The sequence below is a fragment of the Rattus norvegicus genome, chromosome 7 (assembly GCF_021556685.1).
Source record: "Rattus norvegicus strain SHRSP/BbbUtx chromosome 7, alternate assembly SHRSP_T2T, whole genome shotgun sequence".
NCBI classification, from domain to species: Eukaryota; Metazoa; Chordata; class Mammalia; order Rodentia; family Muridae; genus Rattus; species Rattus norvegicus.
Window position 1 is genome coordinate 66,184,783 of NC_141540.1, and position 19,943 is coordinate 66,204,725.

At 38.6% G+C, this 19,943-nt stretch overlaps 1 protein-coding gene across 3 annotated transcripts in view; it reads right to left on the reverse strand.

Annotated features, from left to right (window-relative positions):
- Positions 1–19,943, reverse strand: part of Lemd3 (LEM domain containing 3) — a 66,757-nt gene that overhangs the window by 44,974 nt on the left and 1,840 nt on the right. The window lies entirely within an intron of this gene.

The following is a 19,943-nucleotide window of genomic DNA, read 5'->3' on the forward strand; positions in this document are numbered from 1 at the left end:
AAAAAAGCTATTTTTAGTAAGATAATCAGAAAGCCCCTCCCTACCAATAGCATTTCAAAAGACTCATGGAGGATCATGCCATGTAACTGTAAAATTTGAAGGACAGATACAGGAAGACCAGACAAGTACACAAAATCTGGAGGGACTAACATGGTTGGTATGTTACTCCAGAATGAAGTAGCCGGCACAGCTAGAATGTTCTATAATGGAACAGACAACAAGCAGTAGGAAACTGAGATTGTAAAATCAATTAAGGGAGTCGGCAAGTAGGATCTTAAACATTGTTATATTTTACTCCACGGCAGAAACTTTAGAAAACTAGAAGCATTAGTTATCCAGGTCACCTTTTTTAAAAGAACAGCACATGTAATAAGGAACAAGTTTACATTGTCTAGCATGAAGTACTCAAAGGACTGGTCTCTTTACTGGCACTTGTGACTCACATGGAGTCCTTTCGAAAGATCATCAGTTTCTTTGGTTAAGAATAACATATACGGGGCTGGAGAGATGGCTCAGCGGTTAAGAGCACTGACTGCTCTTCCAGAGGTCCTGAGTTCAAATCCCAGCAACCACATAGTGGCTCACAACCATCTGTAATGAGATCTGATGCCCTCCTCTGGTGTGTCTGAAGACAGCCACAATGTACTTACATGTAATAAATAAATAAATCTAAGAGCACTGACTGCTCTTCCAACGGTCCTCACATACATAAAGAAATAAACCTTAAAAAAAAAAAAAAAAAGAATAACATATACGGGGTTGGGGATTTAGTTCAGTGGTAGAGTGCTTGCCTAGCAAGCGTAAGGCCCTGGGTTCGGTCCCCAGCTCCAAAGAAAAAGAAAAAGAAAAAGAAAAAGAAAAAAAAGAACATTAAAAAAAAAATACGGTATCTCATTTTGAGAATCCTAAGCATTTAGTGAATAAGTATCTACTTACAAGACCAGAAAAATGGACAATTGTATGCTGAATACTTTTCTCCAGCTTTCTCTGGATCAATACAATTAGCTTCACAGTATGCACTCATATTTTTCTATTCTCTGCATTTGGAATTAAAGTAAATTACAGTACATAGAAAGATATTTTTCCTGGGAAAATCCTAGACATTTGCTTCTCCTGGTAATTTTCACTATGTTCTCAGATTTCTTCCTGCTTTGAGTCAAGACTGCAGCTACAACCATGAAGGATGTAGAAGTGCTGTAACTCACAATGACGTTCTTCCTCTCAGATGCCTCTGTGGTCTCAGTACCTTCACAGCCAGATAGTCTGATTTAAAACTATGAGGTATTTATTTCTTTTCCTAATAAGAGCACAAAAATCTCTTCCCCTCTCAACACCTGGAGAAGTTTGGTGCTAAAGACATGAAGAACAAACAACAGACAAGCTGAAGGCCCATGTCTCACAAACACCAGAAAGGTCTAATGACCCTGAGCACTGTGCAGTCCTCTCGTGACAGCACTTACTGCAGCACTCCTGTCTGGGGCACTAGCTTGCTGACACATTTTAAAGTGCCTCACTTAATACAACACCACAGTTTTAGAGAATATGTTATCACATTTTGTTCAGAGACATTGACCCATAAAAGGTTAGGTTACCTCCTGAGATAAACGTGCTTGTTAATGGAATTGATGACAAAATTAAAACTATTTATGTCTGACTCCAAAGGCTATATACTTCTCATTATAAAACACTATGAAAACTAAAGTATTTTTCTTCTTTTAAAAAACAAAGAGCCTGGGGTTGGGGATTTGGCTCAGTGGTAGAGCGCTTGCCTAGCAAGCACAAGGCCTTGGGTTCGGTCCCCAGCTCTGAAAAAAAGAAAAGGAAAAAAAGAAAAGCAAAAAAAAAAAAAAAAAAAAAAAAAAAAAAAACCAACAACAACAACAAAGAGCCTTTCCCCCTGCACTCTTAGATGTTGAGTTATTAAGCTTTAACCCTTTATGATACGACACGACACGTCAAAACCAACAGGTACATGGCTAGAAGACTGCAGCTGGATATATAGCTCTTAGGCAAGGAGAACATCTCAAAACAAGTTCTCAACTGCACACAAGGAGATGGAGATCTATCAGTGTATCCCAGGACCACCATGTGAAGAATCGGTCACAGCCTTTCTCTGTACAGAAGCACCACATTCACAAGACTGCTTGGAGCCTACCATGTGACATCAGTTTCTAAAAGCTGTGATTTCTTAATTTAGTATTGTGATAGATCATTTAGCTTTATCTTACAAAGCAAGACATTAGCAAACAAGTATCTGCTCTATGTTACTTAAGAATAAAGATAAGCTCTCCTCTCAGTTCATTCTACAGAGCAATGACTCTACAGACGTGGGCACTCAAGGGCAGCCTTTTACAGTTCTAAAACTATCAACTAGCCCAGTCATGGTGGTGCACACCTTTAATCCTAGCACTCAGGAGGCAGATAAAGGGGGCTCTGAGTCTAAAGCTAGCCATGGCTTCACAGAGAAACCCTGTCTTGAAAAACCAAAAGGGGGAAAAAAAGAAAAGAAAAAAAAGGAAAAAACCACACACACTCATGACAACAAAGCCCACACCATTCTATGGCACTAAACTAGGTCCTAAGAAAAATTCAAGACATCTAAGCAGTAATATTCAGCTATATAAATTACCAATTATCTCTCTTACTTGTGCCTTTTTATATATATATAGGTATTCAAATGTATGAATCCCACCTCTAATATTAGTGGGATTAAAGGGCCTGACTATATAAGAGGAGGGGGCGGAGGGAGAGGGGGTGGAGGGAGGGCTGCACCCCTGAACAGCTGAAGAACACTGCACCTGTGTGGCAAGTGCTTAAGAATGTCACCGACAGCCAGGATGATCTAAATATGGACAGTGAACAAGGGAGGACATTCTTTTGCAACAGCAATTGCCCATTTGTTTCCTTAAAGTTTGACAATTATCCCTGGCCTTATTAAATATATGATCATTCCATAACAGAGGCTCTTGATGATATAATTAGAAAAATCCTTTACAGTCTGTTCCTGTGAGAGTCTTGCATTCAGGGGAACATTTATACCACCTTTACCCTAGACATGAATGCAGCCATAATGCATTACCAACCTGGAACATAAAGATACAAATCTAAAATAGTTGATTCATGAAAGAAAGGGAAGGGGAACACTCTCTAGCTCACATATTCTATTCTATAGGACTTCCAGTTCTTCATTTGTCTGTTTTAAGAGGCAATAACCCCATGTGACTTCCAAATAAAATTTTCTTGAAAAATAAGTTTATAATGACTTTATAAAAATAAAAGAGGGTTTTAAGTATGGGTATCAAATACTAAAACATAGAAAACAGAAAAAGTGTATTTAAGGATTTAAAAGGTCAAAATTCAGAATCAAATAGGCCAATCACTTCTTTAACGTGGTTAGCTCCTGTTCTTTATATATGACAGACTCCTGAGCATGGCAGCACACGGCACTCGGGAAGTCAGTCAGGCTAACAAGTTCACAGTATGCTCCAGCCACACAGGAAGACTGCCTGTAGGAATTTTTCTCTTTTTTAAAAGAAATAGCACATAAAATAAGTATCAGAATATAGTTAAAATTGTTCATCTTTACCATGTTTTTTAAAAAGTATTATTTAGTATATGAGTACACTGTCACTGTCTTCAACATACCAGAAGAGGTTATCAGATCCCATTATAGATGGTTGTGAGCCACCATCTGACTGCTGGGATTTGAACTCAGGACCTCTGGAAGAACAGCCAGTGTTCTTTACCGCTGAGCCATTACTCCAGTCCCATCTTTACCAAGTTTTAACTTTACATTATGGTTGTACTCAGATCTGGGATCTATTACAAAAACTAAATGACAAAACAAAACAAAACAACCCCACAGACTATAGAAACGAACTATATATACTATAAAAACAGTAGAACTAATGTAGACTATATATAAACAGTAGGACCATATAGACTACATATAACCAGTAGAACTATATAAACAGTAGGACTATAGACTATATAAACAGTAGGACCATAAAAACTATATAAACAGTAGGACCATATAGACTATACATAAGCAGTAGGACTATATAGACTATAAGCAGTAGGACTAAGTAATGAGTATCAACAACATAATTCTTTCAACTTTGAAATTTTTCATATATTAGAGAAGAATATAAACACAAAAATATTTTACTTTAAAATATATTTTACAAACCAAGAAATGGAGATGGGTGATATTACATACTATCAAAAATCTGCTTTTAGTCTGACCTATGGGAAATTGTGGTTATTACTTTGTTAAACAATCAAAAAAATGGCTCTTCTTACAGTCATTGCAAAAATGATGTCACAGGGCAACCTGTTATCCATCAAACTGGAGAGACAGTAGTCACTTGTGAGTGAGGTCTAATGGCCCAGATCTAAGTTCCAACAGCTCAGGAAGCTGGGCAGGAAGATTAAGTTCACTGTCTGCCTGAGTGAGCGCAAGTGAACTCAAAGTCATCTTGGATAGCGTACTGAGACCTTAAGCTAAACAGCCAGACCTAATTAATTAATTAATTAATTCATACTTTCTTGGGAAAATAGAAATTGGGAGAATTTCTTTCCAGTAGACATGACTTTCATGAAATATTACAAGTCAACCAGAGAGAAGAAAAATGATTCAGGTAAGAAACTTGGAACTAGATGAAGAAATGAAGCACATCCAAAGAGGAATGTGAAAATAAAATTAAAGTCACTTTTCTTACTATTAACTAAATCTATTAAGAAACTTAATAACTACCAAAAACAGAAAACACCAGGCCCAGATGAGTTTACTAGTGAATTTCACTAAAAATTTGAAGAATTTAACTCTTGACATCATCCACCAGAAGATCAAAGGAATACTTAACTTATCCTATCAGACCAGCATTACTCTTAATATCAAAGCCAAACAAAATACTATAAGAAAATCATGCATCAACTGCTGTCATGAACTCAGGTCTAAAATCTTCTACAGAACAACAAATCGAATTTAACAATGTAAAAAGGAAAACATAACTAAATGTTATTTAGCCCATGAATACTTGACTAACTTCATCATCATTCAAAAGTCAACTAGCTTAATCTACCAAAAAGGCCTAAGAAAAACCATCTAATGAAATTTAGTACCCATTACTAATTCTAAAAATGCTCAGTAAACAAGGACAGGTGGAAACTACCTCAACTCTGTAACAATACCTTCAAAAGACCCCACAATAGTTGACAACAAAGCTCTACTCATTCTCAACAGCTAGAAAATGGAACCAGCCTACCAGTTCAGCAACTGATGAAGGGATAAAGCAATAGTGGTGCAACACATAATGGAATTTTATTCAGCTATAAAAATGAAATAAAACTTGAAGGCAAATGGATGCAAATGGAAAATACTGTACGGAGTGAGGTAATCTAGCCAGGCCCAGAAAGTCAAATACCACAGCGTGGTTTCTCCCAACTGTAGATCATAGCTTACAATTTTTAGGTTTAACTTGAAATGTCTATAGAGACCAGGGAGTGACCAAAGGCCATAGTGGATGTAGGCAAAGGGCCTTGGGGGCAGAGGGTGGAGCACAGGCGACATGAAAATGAAAAAGTAATTCAGTGTTGCAAGTTTTTAACAGGAACAGGGTGAAAGGTGGAGAGAAAATGGGATAACGGGAAGGAGTTAACAAAAATTAAGGCCATACAAAGTGACCTTATAAATTAATTAAAAAACACAACTTTAAAAAGACAAAAGAGATAGCATACATGGGTGGATAATGCCAATCCCAAAGCCATGGGTTAGTAAATGAAAATCTTAATGGCAGGTGTAGGAGACCTCCTGGTGGTGTTGGCTAGCAAGGCCAGAGACCCTCAAAACTACACAGATTATGGCCACTTCCCTCAGTTGGCCACAAGAGTGGGATGAATGACAGGACTCTTCTGCTAAAGACAGGACACACCCTGGATGTGGTGACAGGTAAGCCAGGCTGGGACTGAAGAGAAAGCTTCCTCCCTGCAGCAGGACAGTCTTCACAGTGCCTCAAGTTGCTACGCAGACAGATGAAGGGAAAATTAATCAAGGATCATTCTTAGCTTTGCAGAGCGCACGCACAGACATTACCAACTTACCAGGAACGGGTGTTTTCTGGTACAATAGTAGCATGGTTGTTATGAAAACCACCAAATTTGCTCTGAGGTCCACTTGCAGGAGGAAGTCCTGTCTTTATTACTATGAATTTAGACAAAGGTCCATGACTAGGGAGGTAAAAGGTCCTAGGAATGAACCCACTACTTTTTTTTGGGGGGGGGGGGTTCTTTTTTTCGGAGCTGGGGACCGAACCCAGGGCCTTGCGCTTCCTAGGCAAGCGCTCTACCACTGAGCTAAATCCCCAACCCCGAACCCACTACTCTTATTAAATGGACATGACATGTCCTCAAACTTGGCAACGTCTCTGTACAGTGAAGGGCAGCTAATTCTAAGAATCATAGCTGACCAAGGTGCTCAGAACAAGTAAATGTTGAGCCTTACATGGCATATACCAACCACATCATTCCCCCTAAGGGTCTGAGAGCCCCCAAGAAGGGGTGGAAAGAACTGAAGAGCTGAATGACTTTGGAGAAAAGTCATGAAAAATTGTCTTAAGAGACAAATATGGCCAGAGCTCTCAAGAACTCATAGTAATTGCAGCTGCCCACAAAGGGCCTGAACAAGACTGGGCAATAAACATCCAGCTATCAATGGGGAGGGGGTCCCACTCGGACCAGGAGAACTGAGGCAGTTGAGGGCAACTAGAAAGGAGAAAGTCACTGCCTCTGGTGAGTTAGTTACCCATGCTCCAGGGGACAGCTTTACAACTATGTCTATAGCGGTCCAGAATTCCCAAGCATAAATAACACATTTTTAAACATATCATCTGCCCCAGTGCTCAAGGAGCATCATGGAAAAAGGAACAGAAAGATTGTTAAGAGCCCGAAGTCAGGGAGGACTGCCACCAACAGTGTGATCTAGACAAGGCAGGGCTGTTAAGACCCAGGAACTCACAACAGCTGTGGCTGTCTCTACCAACATACACACGATCAAAGTAGTCAACATGGCAGCATGGACCAGGTGAATGGTGTGCTCACAAAATCCCACACCAGCTGAAGAACTATTGGCAAGCTGCTGGGGAAGGAGTCAGTTTTCTTCCAGGGTATGGCCTCATAGGTGGCTCATGCCCCAGTGGATGGTCCTATACCCATGAGTATGTGAACAGCACTAACTGGACTCAGCAAAAGTGGGGAAAGAACACTGGGAGAGATAGACATGAAATTGGAATAGGAGACCTGACTGAAATGAATTCATGTGATCAAGATGCATCCTCTGCATGTATCAAATTCTCAAAGAATAAAAACATATTAAGTCAACTGCCCTCTTACACACCAGGCAAGGAACAAGTGGGATTTAACACATACAAAAGTAATAAGAAATAGATGAAATAAAAGTTAAAGGCAGCATTGGCCAGGCTGGACTTGGCCTCTCTGCAGACTGTGGAGCTCCCGGAGTCTTCTGGTTCTGAACCCCACCAACTCTTGAGTTGTTCTTTGCTCAAATAAACTTAAATGTATGTTGTGAAGTTGTTTTTAACACTATGCTATTCCTTCAGATTCCTTCTATTCTCACAGAGCTTTTATAGCATACTTCAAATTCCAAATGTGATTTTAATGTTTAAGTGTAACTGTTCTAATGCTTCCTCAGTTATTAAAAAAAAAAATCTAATTTTATAATGAAAGGGAAAAGTGGCCTTTCTGAGAGGAGGAGTCTCCATACCTAAGGAGCTTCCTATCGCACTTCTGCATTTTTGACCAGGATCAATTTCTGCTTTATACTCAGATTTCCAACGCTTAATTTCATGAAATTGATAAAACACCAGAATTGAACTTGCCAGTTGCATAACAAATCAATATGGCTGACACTTTATTTTCTTGTAAGCAAGCAACCTTAAAACCTGAACTAAAACTACTTTAGTTTATGTACCTTTATACCATACACTGTGGTTTGGATACCTATCCCCAAAAGCTCCTTTGTGTTAGAGGATAAAAAACCCTGGGATAATTATCTGTACTCAAATCTTGGTTCTGTCACATACACACCATTCTTAATCTTCCAAAGATTCAGTTTCCTAATCTGAAGAGCAGGATAGATGAAAGTCTAGAGCAGCTAGGAGATTGTTGCATTTCACATTTGCTAACTAAATTTGTCCTCAACAACCTCATCTACACAGTACACTCAAGATTACGCTCAGTCACACCTTCTCCTCTCCCTGCCACTCCTGCCACTTCTCCCCACTGGCTCGTTCCCAGCCTCTCCATTCCGTTTTGTGACCCACTAAGTCTAAGCAGGTGGTGTCTGTGAGCATGGGATGAGCTCACCAGTGGGCACACATCTGAAGATGAGGACCCCCATTCTCCAGAAGTAGTCAGTAGCCTGCCCGTTCAGCAGGAAAGAGTAAGCCCTGAGCTCTTCCACCATCTATGACTATTCCCAGGCCTGCTCTTGGATAGGTCCAAGGAAGACAACGGGCTGCTGGGGGCTCAAAACTACAACGACAGATTCCTCTCCCCACCATGCTCAGAAGAGGGCACTTTGCAGCCCTTCTTTCTCTCCTTACATTCTTTCTATCCCATTTTCCCTGATATTCCCCAAGCCTTACAGGGGATAGTAAAAATGATCTGTTTAAGGCTCAACATGCAACTGTTTTGAACAGCCAAGAATCATTGCATTCACCAAGACTCACTGCAAAGAGAAGCTTCTCTGACCAAGGCTTAAAGGTAGCTTGTGTCTATGACATTCCATCCAGGGGTCCTCAGCTATTAAGTTTGAAGAACTGAATAATGCAAGCAAAACATCTCAGTACTCAAGACACAGAGGCACACATATAGACTGAGGGTCCCTTGAATTGAGCTATCATTAAAATATTCCTAACTACAAATCCAGTCACAGGAAAACCTGTAAAACCCTCAGTTTGTTTTGTTTTTTTGACTTCCCTGTGTGGACTTGGCTGTCCTGGAACTCAATCTAAAAACCAGGATGGCCTTGAATTCAAGAGGTCTGCCTGCCTCTGCTTCCTGAGTGCTGGGATTAAAGATGTGCACCACCACTGCCCAGCTAAACTCTGTTGCTTACAATCGGTCCTTTCCCCTGAAGGAACGTGGCTGAACGACATACTCCCAAATTCTACCACTGCGTAACAGAGCAGAAAATTCCTTCAAAATCAAGGATGGTTTATGTTGCAAAGAGGATCTTAACTTTAAAAGTTCTAATTCACCAGGTGTATCCTCAAGAACCAGACTTTGCATTCATAAATTGGGGAGAGGGGGCACAGAAGCCTCATGAAGTTAACTCTACACTGGTAGAGTTAACTTTGTAAGAACATACATAAAACAAACTATTACTTCTATCCTTACAGTATCTGCTCTAGCTAGAAGACTTACTAGAATTTTTCTACTTTAAGTAATATGTTCCATTTTTGTCAAACTACATACCCTAGTATACTCTATTTTTAAAACATCTGAATTCAAGTAGCATGCGCACATATTTTTATTTATTTTCCTCTAGGATTCATGACTAAGCAGTAAGTGATAAAACCTGGTGTCTTATTTAAATCTCTATAGAAACTAACAAAAGATTAAACATCTTTAAGAAAGAATCTGGGGATCTGTAGAGATGGCTCAGCAGTTTAGAGCACTTGTTGTCTTTGTAGAGGACCTAGGTTCAATTCTCAGCACCTACACGGTGGCTCATGAACAGTCAACAGGGGATCTGATGACTCTGACCTCCCTGGGCACCAGGCATGTATGTGGTACACATATACTCTTGCAGGCAAACACTCATGCACATTAAACATACAAACAAGAAGGAAAAGGAGGAAGAAGGAAAGAGAAAAAAAGCAAAGCAAGCAAGCTGTGGTCCTACAGCCTACAAGAATACTGTCGCCCACCCCCATTTTGTCTGGCCCGCTGGAGACTGACCCAGACCTCACAGACACAAGCAAGTGCCCTGATGCTAAAGTGCCCTGATGTAGTTCCAGCCCACAGTAAAGGGGCACTGCAAGTTTAAAGATGCTATTACACATCACCCAATGATTCTGACCAATTCAAAATTTCAACAAAGAAGTTTGCTGTGGTGAGTAAAGTCTTTACAAATGCAAATCTAATTTAAGGAATTATTCAACTTAAATTGGAGATACTGCTAAGTATAAACCTCCTATATAATACACTATGAACTGATATAAAATGTATATAACTCAAGTATGATGACTAAGAGTTTCCCAGAAACCTTCTCAAATACTGACAAGTTAAAGCCCTTCCCCCTGTACAAGCTTTGCTCATCACTGGTTTTCTCTTCCCAACAGGAACTGACTTCCCCCTCTCACTACAGTCAACTGTCAGATGAACACCTCTCATTCCTGTGTCTTTAAAGAGTAATAGAAAGCAGTTTAAATTGGAAATGGGAAAGCAAGCATACAGGACTGAGAACAGCTGCCAGTACCACTGTCATTTCAAGCTAAGAGGCACGTGGTGCTTTAAAGTAAGGAGCGATAGAGTCAAGTCCCTAAAGAGAGCACAGGACAGAGGTGAACCTTATTCACTTGCTTACCCTATCTCTGAGTGGCTATGCTTAAAACACTATCATGTAGTAAACAGAAGGGATTTAAATCAGAATAGTTGTAAATCCACTCTTGTACAGAATATGTTTATCTCATTATGTGTATCTGTAAATTGATAACAAAACCTTTATCATATTACTAGAAATATTAACTGTAAAATTACATAGAAAATAAGGTATGGCACATTGTATTCATCCCAGAATAAGCCATTAGATTTAATTAAACCAATAATGCAGAACAGTCTAGATCTAAGCTGTTCCAGTAAGGACTAGCCACATGTGTCTACTGAGTCTTGGAAAGATCACTAGTCTGTTGATTTATACTTTGTGTAAGACTGACTCCCTGAGTATGAATACTTAGTACAACACACACACACACAAAATACATAAAATATTTCATCAGCAATTTCTACACTGGTTATTCAAAATGATATTCTAGCTATTTTAGATTATGATAATTATTAGTATTCACTCTACTCCTGTTCTTATATGCTTTAATGTGACTACTAGAAAATTTTAGCTAAATATATTGTATGTACTATATTTCTGAATGATTCTAATAAAAAAATCACAGCACTGATATTTCAAATTCAAAATGGAATAACAATACAACTGTCATTGTTTTATAAAAATTATCCAAGAGACTGGAAGTCTTACTGCACTTTAAATTCCTTCAATATGGCAGTCTGATTTTAATGTTCTGCTTATCAAATCCATTTTATACCTTTCAGTTTCTTGACTGCACCCATTTAATTAACTGTCTATTGATTGGAATAGAAACACTTCATCTTCCCACTATGGTAAAAGAATACTCATCCTACTTTCTAAGCTATCTGAAGAGTTTTTAACAAGCCAAACAGGTAATATTCCTCAGCTAGTACCAACAGCAGCCTATTCCAAGATTCAACTGAAGCACGTCTATGAGGGTATTTCCAGGAAGGCATAAGCAAGAGGGAGATGCTCCCCTAAAGTGGGCAGCACCTTCAGGTGGCAGCTTAGATACAAAGAGTCTGTAAAAGGCAGTGCTGCTTTGTCTACCTGCCTTGCTCATTGCTGGTAAATCCAGTCTTCCTGCTACTGCAATTGCTGATGAGGAAGGGAACTCAGCATCTCAGGCTTTCCAACGGGCACTGAACCCCCACAGCTCAAGTATGGTCCAGGCCTTCAGAGCCAGACTGAGACTGTTGAGAGCTGAGAGACAGAGGAGAGCTTGATGGAACAAGTGGCTGTAGGATGCTCAGCCTTTCTAGAATGCAAACACCTATTGCTGGCTACCAGTCACTGTCGTGTGAGCCTACTAATTCCATATATATGCATGCTATTATTTCTGCTCCTCTAAAAAAACTTTTCTGCCTCAAATTCAGTACTGCATTTACATTAATGTATCAGATCTGAGTTACCAATCTACCTTCAGAGGTCTAGCTTCTGGTTGTTTTAGGATATATCATAATAATACAGCCACAGAAATAAAAGATTCTTCTTCAGTCCAGGAAGTAAGGAAGATACTAATGGTATGAAACAATAACATCCCCCCTTTTCTACTCAGATAACATAAGAGATACAGTTAAAAGTACTGATAAAGACTCTAAATTTAAAGTATTTTTACTACTTATTAACATTATTACTAAAACATGCCACTGAGCTGGACAAGTGTTTCTTAAATTATACTACTATAGTTGAAGAATTCTAGCTCACAGTATGAGAAGTACAGGTTAGATCATTTCAATGTCTTCAAATCATTTATATAAAATTCCTTATAAAACTCATTGGCTGGACATAAGGAGTACTTGACTATGCTTTTATTTTAATAGCTATAAAAACTAAGGCTCAAGGGTTCTAAGTACATCCTCAGCAAACACAGCAGCGGCAGAGCATCAGTAACCACCACCACCTGACAGGCATCCCCATCATCATCCCTGTCACAGTGGGGCAGGATGCCTAGCTAGCACTCAGCTGCAGAACCTTGACAGTTTCTCACAGGGAACAGTAGTAAGCACTCTCATAAAAACTGGTGTGCACACGAAGTTCTTAATGGTTCCTTTTATCAGTTAAGTCTTTAAATTCTGAAAGAACGGACACTTGAAATGGTAATTAAAAATCTAGTTTGTCATAAGTTTAAGATACTTCTAGAACATCTTGAACTTAGCAGCAAATGTTCAAATTTGTATCTTCTTCATTTGGGGCACATTTATTCACTGTATTTCTTCCCAAAAAAACTTACATTTAAAATTTTTTAAAATAATGCCTACATTAAAATCTGTATGATTTATAAACAGAACCCTTGTGAGAAACTTGCAATACTAAAGCAAGGTAGAAGGAAATGATCAACCCACACCAACACTCAGCACAGGGACTGCCCAGCTCCTCCGCTCTAGAGACTGTATGTTCCAGTGAGCTTTACCATAAGACACCCAAATTTGCAGAAACATTTTTTTAAAGTTATGTTTCAAAAGTTATAATATACAATTCAAGCACTGTTGCATAGAAACAAAACCCTAAGTCTTCAAAACAATAAAACACCTAATTTTAAAGTATACATACCAACACTTAAGAACATTTCCTTTCCACTAGAACAAACAGAAAAATAAACGACAAAACAAATTTTAGTGAAGAAGAAAAACCACATATATTATGTATCTAAACCTCTTCCCCAGAGAAACCCTACAAAACAATTAATTATATACTGGGAATCCACATCATAAAACTACTTTTCCCACCACTTTTATGACTGTACAACTACATTAAAAGTTATATTATAGCTTTATATTATGTACACAGTTTGTACTACAGCAGAGGTCCCTTCCCTATATCTACAAATTAATATAAATACTTCAAATGAGAATGGCTGCACGTGGTCCCTAATAGTTGAGTATAATTTTGAACTTTCCTTTCATAGATTAATCTTAGCAGTTCGTGGTTCCCATACACTAATCTGCACAGCCTGCCCAGACTCCTCATGTTATGGATAATGGTCCAAACAAGAACTGAGCACTAATGTACTTGCACACGTAAAGGTGATCTGCATGGTGACTAACGGCTACTGCAAGTTCCAACCCTTCCCAGGCAGGACTACCTACACAATCCTGAGCAAGTTCCTTGACCTCTCCGTCTGTCCATCCTACAGTAGGGAAACACCCGTATGAGGATTAATGAGTGCTTGGTCCTCTGCCTGGAACCCAGCACACAGAGGGTTTTGAAGTGTTGCTATGACTACAGCCACATACCGAGCTTTCCATGTATTATTTCATTATTCCCACTTTTATTCCACAGGTGAGGACTCAGGCTTACAGTGCCTAACTTAGCCTCAGTTCACAAGCTGGTAAGTGACAATGCCACTTCTCACACACCATTATTTCCCCAAACCACTACTTCCATGGTGATAAACAGCTCTCATTGATGTTTCATAATTTTAAGTTCTTCTACAGCTAGTTCTCAAAACACATTCTCATAGAGAAATTTTTTTAGTTTCTAAAATCATCAAACCGGTTATAACAAATATCTTCAATTTACAGGAATAGTCTTAGGTCTAAAAACATTGTTCTCTGATCATTCTTCACAAGTATCTTTTCCAAAGTTTTAACCCCATGTCTGGGGGTCCAGGTATCAACCTCTAGAGTCAGCTAGTTGATATTCCTCTAAAGACTGAAAATATTTAAACAATGCCCACAAAGTGGGACGCTTGTACTTTTAAAGGGAATATGAAAAGCTGGCCACTCCATCAAACAGTCCCAGCCCCTGTACTCACACACAGCACCGGTCTCTGAAGTGTGTCAACCACGTTTCTACATTCACCCAAAGGATAGTTCTACTTGAACTTGAAAAATACTCCTAAATAAAGTTTCTCTAGACTACATTTTTTTTTCCAAACAGGAGTGTGCCCTCTTCTGCATCTCTAATTCTTCTCCATGGTATCGATATTCCTAAGTCATTCAGGCGCATGACCACAAAATACTCTTTTGAGTCTGACAACAGAAAATAAAGAGACCAATCCACAAGCATGCTTCTTCCTTCAAAGCAATTATCGTAAGCCCTACTCCATTCCCAATCATCAACCTAAGTTTCATAACATCATGCTTATTATAGCTCTCCTCTCTAACTCTGTCGCTGCACTACCCATCCCACCTGACCACCCTTCTAGGAAACAGCCTGACCCTATCAGCTCTCTGCTCTGAATCTCCCATGATTTCCATTGCTTAGCCTACTAAGTCCAAGCTTGGGCTTCAGCCTAATTCAGAACCACTTCCTATGTCTGATCTTGATGTAGTCTAGATCTGTGGGAATGAGTTATTTCACTCTTATTGGAGTAAAAACTGAGACATACAGGGAGCTCATCAGTGTATATTTAAAGTGGTTCTCAAGTGTGCATGAAGAATGGGTCTCCTGGACTGACAATCTGAAACTGCTGGTGTCTGTCCTATAAAATGGCATAGCATTTATATACACCCTCCATTCATCTTCTTCTGTACTACAGATCATCTCTACTTTTAAAGCAAAATATAAGTAACTGAATATAAATTTATGTCAGTTGCTATAAAATCCATTGTACCATACTATATAGACAATAACAAAGTACATGTTTAGATGCAAATTTCTGTCAAATATTCTTGATTGGTAGTTGGGTAAATCTATAGATGTGTAACTACACATACGGAGTGCCTGTGTTGGCTACTTTATATGTAATCATTTATTCATTAAACTAAATCATGGGTCACAAATAAGCCAAGAATACTAAAGTTATTTCCTTCTCCTTCAATAACACTAAACATCGGGCATACATTATCTCATCTAATGCTTAAAGCCACTCCCAAGGGGAAATCAAGCACCTTATTTTTTAACACTAAACAATTACATTTCTAGTAAAGTCACAAAATAAGAGAGAACTGAAATTCAAACCAAAAATAGAATAATAAAGTCTGTATCTGACCTACAAAAAGAGTAACCTAGAACGTATAATCTGTCTGCCATGGTGGGCTCACACAATCACATAGTGTAATAAATGCTATGAAGGAAGAAGTTCTTATCTGAGTGAAGTACACTTCTAAGTGATGGACCAACAGGATGAAGTGTCTGAGTTCACAAGGCAAAATTTAAGAATAAATAGTAGAGAGAAAAAGGAACTATTCCTAAGGAACGGGCAATATGTTCAAAGACACAAATGCCATTACATACTCAATTTCTGGTAGGAAATGAAGGCAGACAGGGCAAGTGTGATCTCAGGACAATGGAATCAAATTTAAATTTGACTTATTAGAAAATCACTGGGTACTCTGAAGCAAGAGAGACTAATTTTGTGTATGCTTTAGAATAATTCTCTAGCACAGAGATGGATTGGAAAGGCCAGAAGCATAGACCTTTTGGATTGGAAAGAACTTAGGCAAAAGCTAACAAAAAGCAGAAGAGACAGAAACAAAGAATGAGCCAAACAGCAAGGCACACACCTTTGATCCCAGGGCAGGGGGATCTCTGAGTTAGAGGCCAGCCTGGTCTATAGAGCAAGTTCCAAGACAGTCAGAGCTACACAGAGAAACCCTGTCTCGAAAAGCAAACAACAAAAAAGATTGATTTAAAAAAAAAAAAATGAAGAGCTACCGAACATCAAAATTCCTACAGGGCCAGACATGGTAAGGTCAAGAGAAGGAATCTAGGCAAACCCGAGTCTCTCTCTTGAGCTCTGGCTATATATGGAAGCATCACTATCAGACAAGAGAAGAGAGGGGCAAAAACAGGATGACAGTACAGAAGGTGGCAGACGCTGCTGGGACTTGGGACAACCAAAAGAGATGCGTATTCAGAACGGACCTTTATGAGAGAATACAAATTGAGAGGCAAGACCTTAAGAGTGGATGAAACACCCACTCCAGGGAAACAGCATCCACTCCAGGGAAACAGGAAGGATGGCACTGAAGATAAAGTTGCAAGGACTACCTTAGGATAGCAGATTTAACACTCTTACAGGATGAGGAAAAAACCCCTGGTGAGAGACATTCTTAAAATACACCTTTACACATAAACTCAGTACATGGAAAGGATACCTACGATAAAATGTTAAGTGAAAATACAAGTTGCTTAATACAGAATGATGTCACTTAAAATTCAGACTCCTCATCATCATTATGACATCGCCCAAGGCAAAACTGACTTGGTCATTCATGTGCCGTTTTTCCTCAAGTGCAGTCCCAGCAATACTGGCCGTTCATTCTCAACTTTCAACACACTAGCTAGTTACATCTGCCAGAGTGCTCCTCTTGTCAGTGGCTAACCCTCTAGGCAATTCTGACCTTGGTTCCTGTGTTACCTCCTCAGAATGGCCTGTCTACCTGTGTGTAGTATTAGCTACGCCCCTCTTCCAGCTCTTTTTTTCTAGGCTGTAGGTTCTGAAGATTTCATCTACCACACATTCACACACTGCTCAACACACATCTACGTTGTTTAAAAATTCTTAGCACAGTAGGCACTTAAAAGTAAAACTTACACATATCATTGATTGAAAATCAACACACCTATATTTGTGTTAAAAATATAAGGAAGGTTCTGAAAGGAGTATATTCCTGGTATAAATGAACAAGAATGTGTACAAAATTAGAAAGAGAGGAATATATAATTACACTCATATTTTTGCTTCATTTCTCTTCAAATTTTCTACAAGAATCATGTCTCTTGTTGGACAATGATTTTTAAATAATAACCATGAATCTACATTAGGCAATCTATTGTTTCTTCTCTTTTCTTTTAGTTAATTGTCATGACTTAATTACCTATGGGACAATTTTAATGCAGGTTAATCTGTGAGTTGCTCTGATAGTTTAAAGTTAGAATGCTCCTCCTTAGAATTGGAAAGAATTGGAAAAAGCTTAGATCACCTAATTCTGCAGACATAAAACCAAACTAAGAAATTTAATGAGTAAAACTAATTTAATAAAAAATCCCTAATAAAAAAATTGCAGACCAAAATAATTAAGAACTTTTTACTTAAAAAAAAACCACACTTAAAAGACCATTGTATATTGTATAATTTCAAAAGTAACTAATAAAAGCTTACTGTCACATATAACCTACAATCTTCTAGTGAAATTATTACTTGAAGTAAAACCTAAACATACTATTTGACCAATGAACGCTACCTCTAGACATTTTAACACAAGATTCAGAATACAGGGAGTGTAAGTGTTCCCTCTTAGAACCCTAATGGTATTAAGTGAGCAGACTAACCAAACGAGCAGGAAATGTTTTTCTACTATGGCTTAAACTATGTCAAGTGCATCATGGATTCATTATACTTTGACTCAAACTTTTGAGTCAGCTGCTTTATGGTGTTATCTAACCAAACTGGTGATAAATGATAGATTCAAAAATGATTAAAGTGTAAATATAGGGCTGGAAAAATGGCTCAGTGGTTAAGGGCCCCCGACTGCTCTTCCAGGGGTCCTGAGTTCAATTCTCAGCAACCACATGGTAGCTCACAACCATCTGTAATGGGATTCTTCTGGTGTGGCTGAAGACAGCAACAGTGTACTAACATATATAAAATAAATCTTAAAATATAAATATAATTTATATTAATAATTAATATATATGTAAAATTCACCAGAAATATAGCAAATTTTATTTGAACTTCTAAATAAATATCCACACTTAATAGATTACCTCCTTTGATCCTCCCAACTACAAGGCTGGCAGATATTTTCAGATATTTTTACCTCTAAGCATGTAAGAAGTTAAGGATTTTGATTTGTTCAGCCAAGCCCTCGGTCATGCTATCCCTTGTTTCCACTCAGGATGTTCAAGTACCATGTTTTTTATGAATGAAGGTGATGTTTTTTGGTTTTTGTTTAAAGGAAACTACCATGCTACAGCATCCTATCAAGCATCCTATCCAACGCTACTTGAAATTTAAGTCCATAACAAAACATTAATCATACACTGTACAGTGATGAAACAGATATGGAAGTGACCTTTAATAATTTGGGTGATTACTAATTCCATATGAAGTCTTACTAAATGCCCTACTCTTCTTAGGCACAATAAAGCTACCCTCCTATCTATAACACTTTACAAAAGACACAAAATATTAAGAAACTGGGGCTTTGTCATTAGAAAAAAATCTGAAACTGTAACAAATCATTAAATCACAGCCCACTGACTCACTAAACTTTCAAATGGATACTTCGTGACTTACTTGAATTTCATTATCCTGTCCTTAAAATGAAGATAACACTTTTCTGAGAGTTGCTGAAGACTAAATAAGACTATGTAAAGCACTTAGTTTTAAGGTAAGTGTCAGACAGACAAAAGCAGGTGCTGTCATTTAACTACTGAGAGAGACAGACAGACAGACAGACAGACAGACAGACAGAGAGTGAGTGAGTCTCCCCTCTCAAACATTTAAGGCAGGACACAGTAGATAGATCACTCTTGCTCCTAGAGAGCCAACTGAAGTAATGAATGCTCTTGTAGGGCCTGTCATGAAACAATACTGTAGTCACTTGTTTACTATCTTAGACTTAGTCATACTGAAATCAAAGTTTCACTACTCAGTCTGCTAACAGTAATCTATACCACAACTGTGGAATAAAATATATAGTAAGCCAACTGTATAAATACAAATCACAATAGTGTAAATTCATATTAGGAGAAACACCTTCAGGGGGAGAAACCTAACAGTCCATTAAATGTCCCATTTTATCAAACCTCATCCTAGTCAATATTAACATGGTTTTCTCGGTTAGGAAAAGAAGTTCCAACCACAAGTCTCCTGCTCCATTCAAGTGCTTTCTCCTTGTGCTCCTTGCCCAGAAACATTGTCTCTACAAAGCTCAAAAGGTAGCCCCCCTGACCATGCAATCTAAAAGAGCTCACCCCAACAGCTTCCTCCTTATGTCCTCAGAGGACACACAAAGGTTGTCTGTTTTGAATGGTTCAGCCTATTACTACTGTTGTCTTGATTACTCAGTACTCAGTATGGAGGAAGATGCACAGGTCTGCCTGTAGTCATTCACCATTTCTGACTCCAAGTTCCTCTGCTAAGCTACAATGACTTTCTTCAGGGGTGGGAGTGGCTGAGAAGTGAATTAGGAGGTGTGCCCTGCTGCCTTTTTAGCATTCATTCTCTCTAAAGAACTTAGAGAACTACCTACAGTGTGTGCACCAGAATTTCAAAAAGCAGCATGCTGTGGTCTAGAATCCTGCTGTCTTCTAGAATCCTACTAGCTCATTTAAAAATGGAACGCCGCGTGTATGGCGCTGCCTTAAAATGGCAACACTTCAAAACTCACGAGCAAAAGACATCTGCTGTTATTTAAAAATAAAAGGAATTAAGACAGTCAAG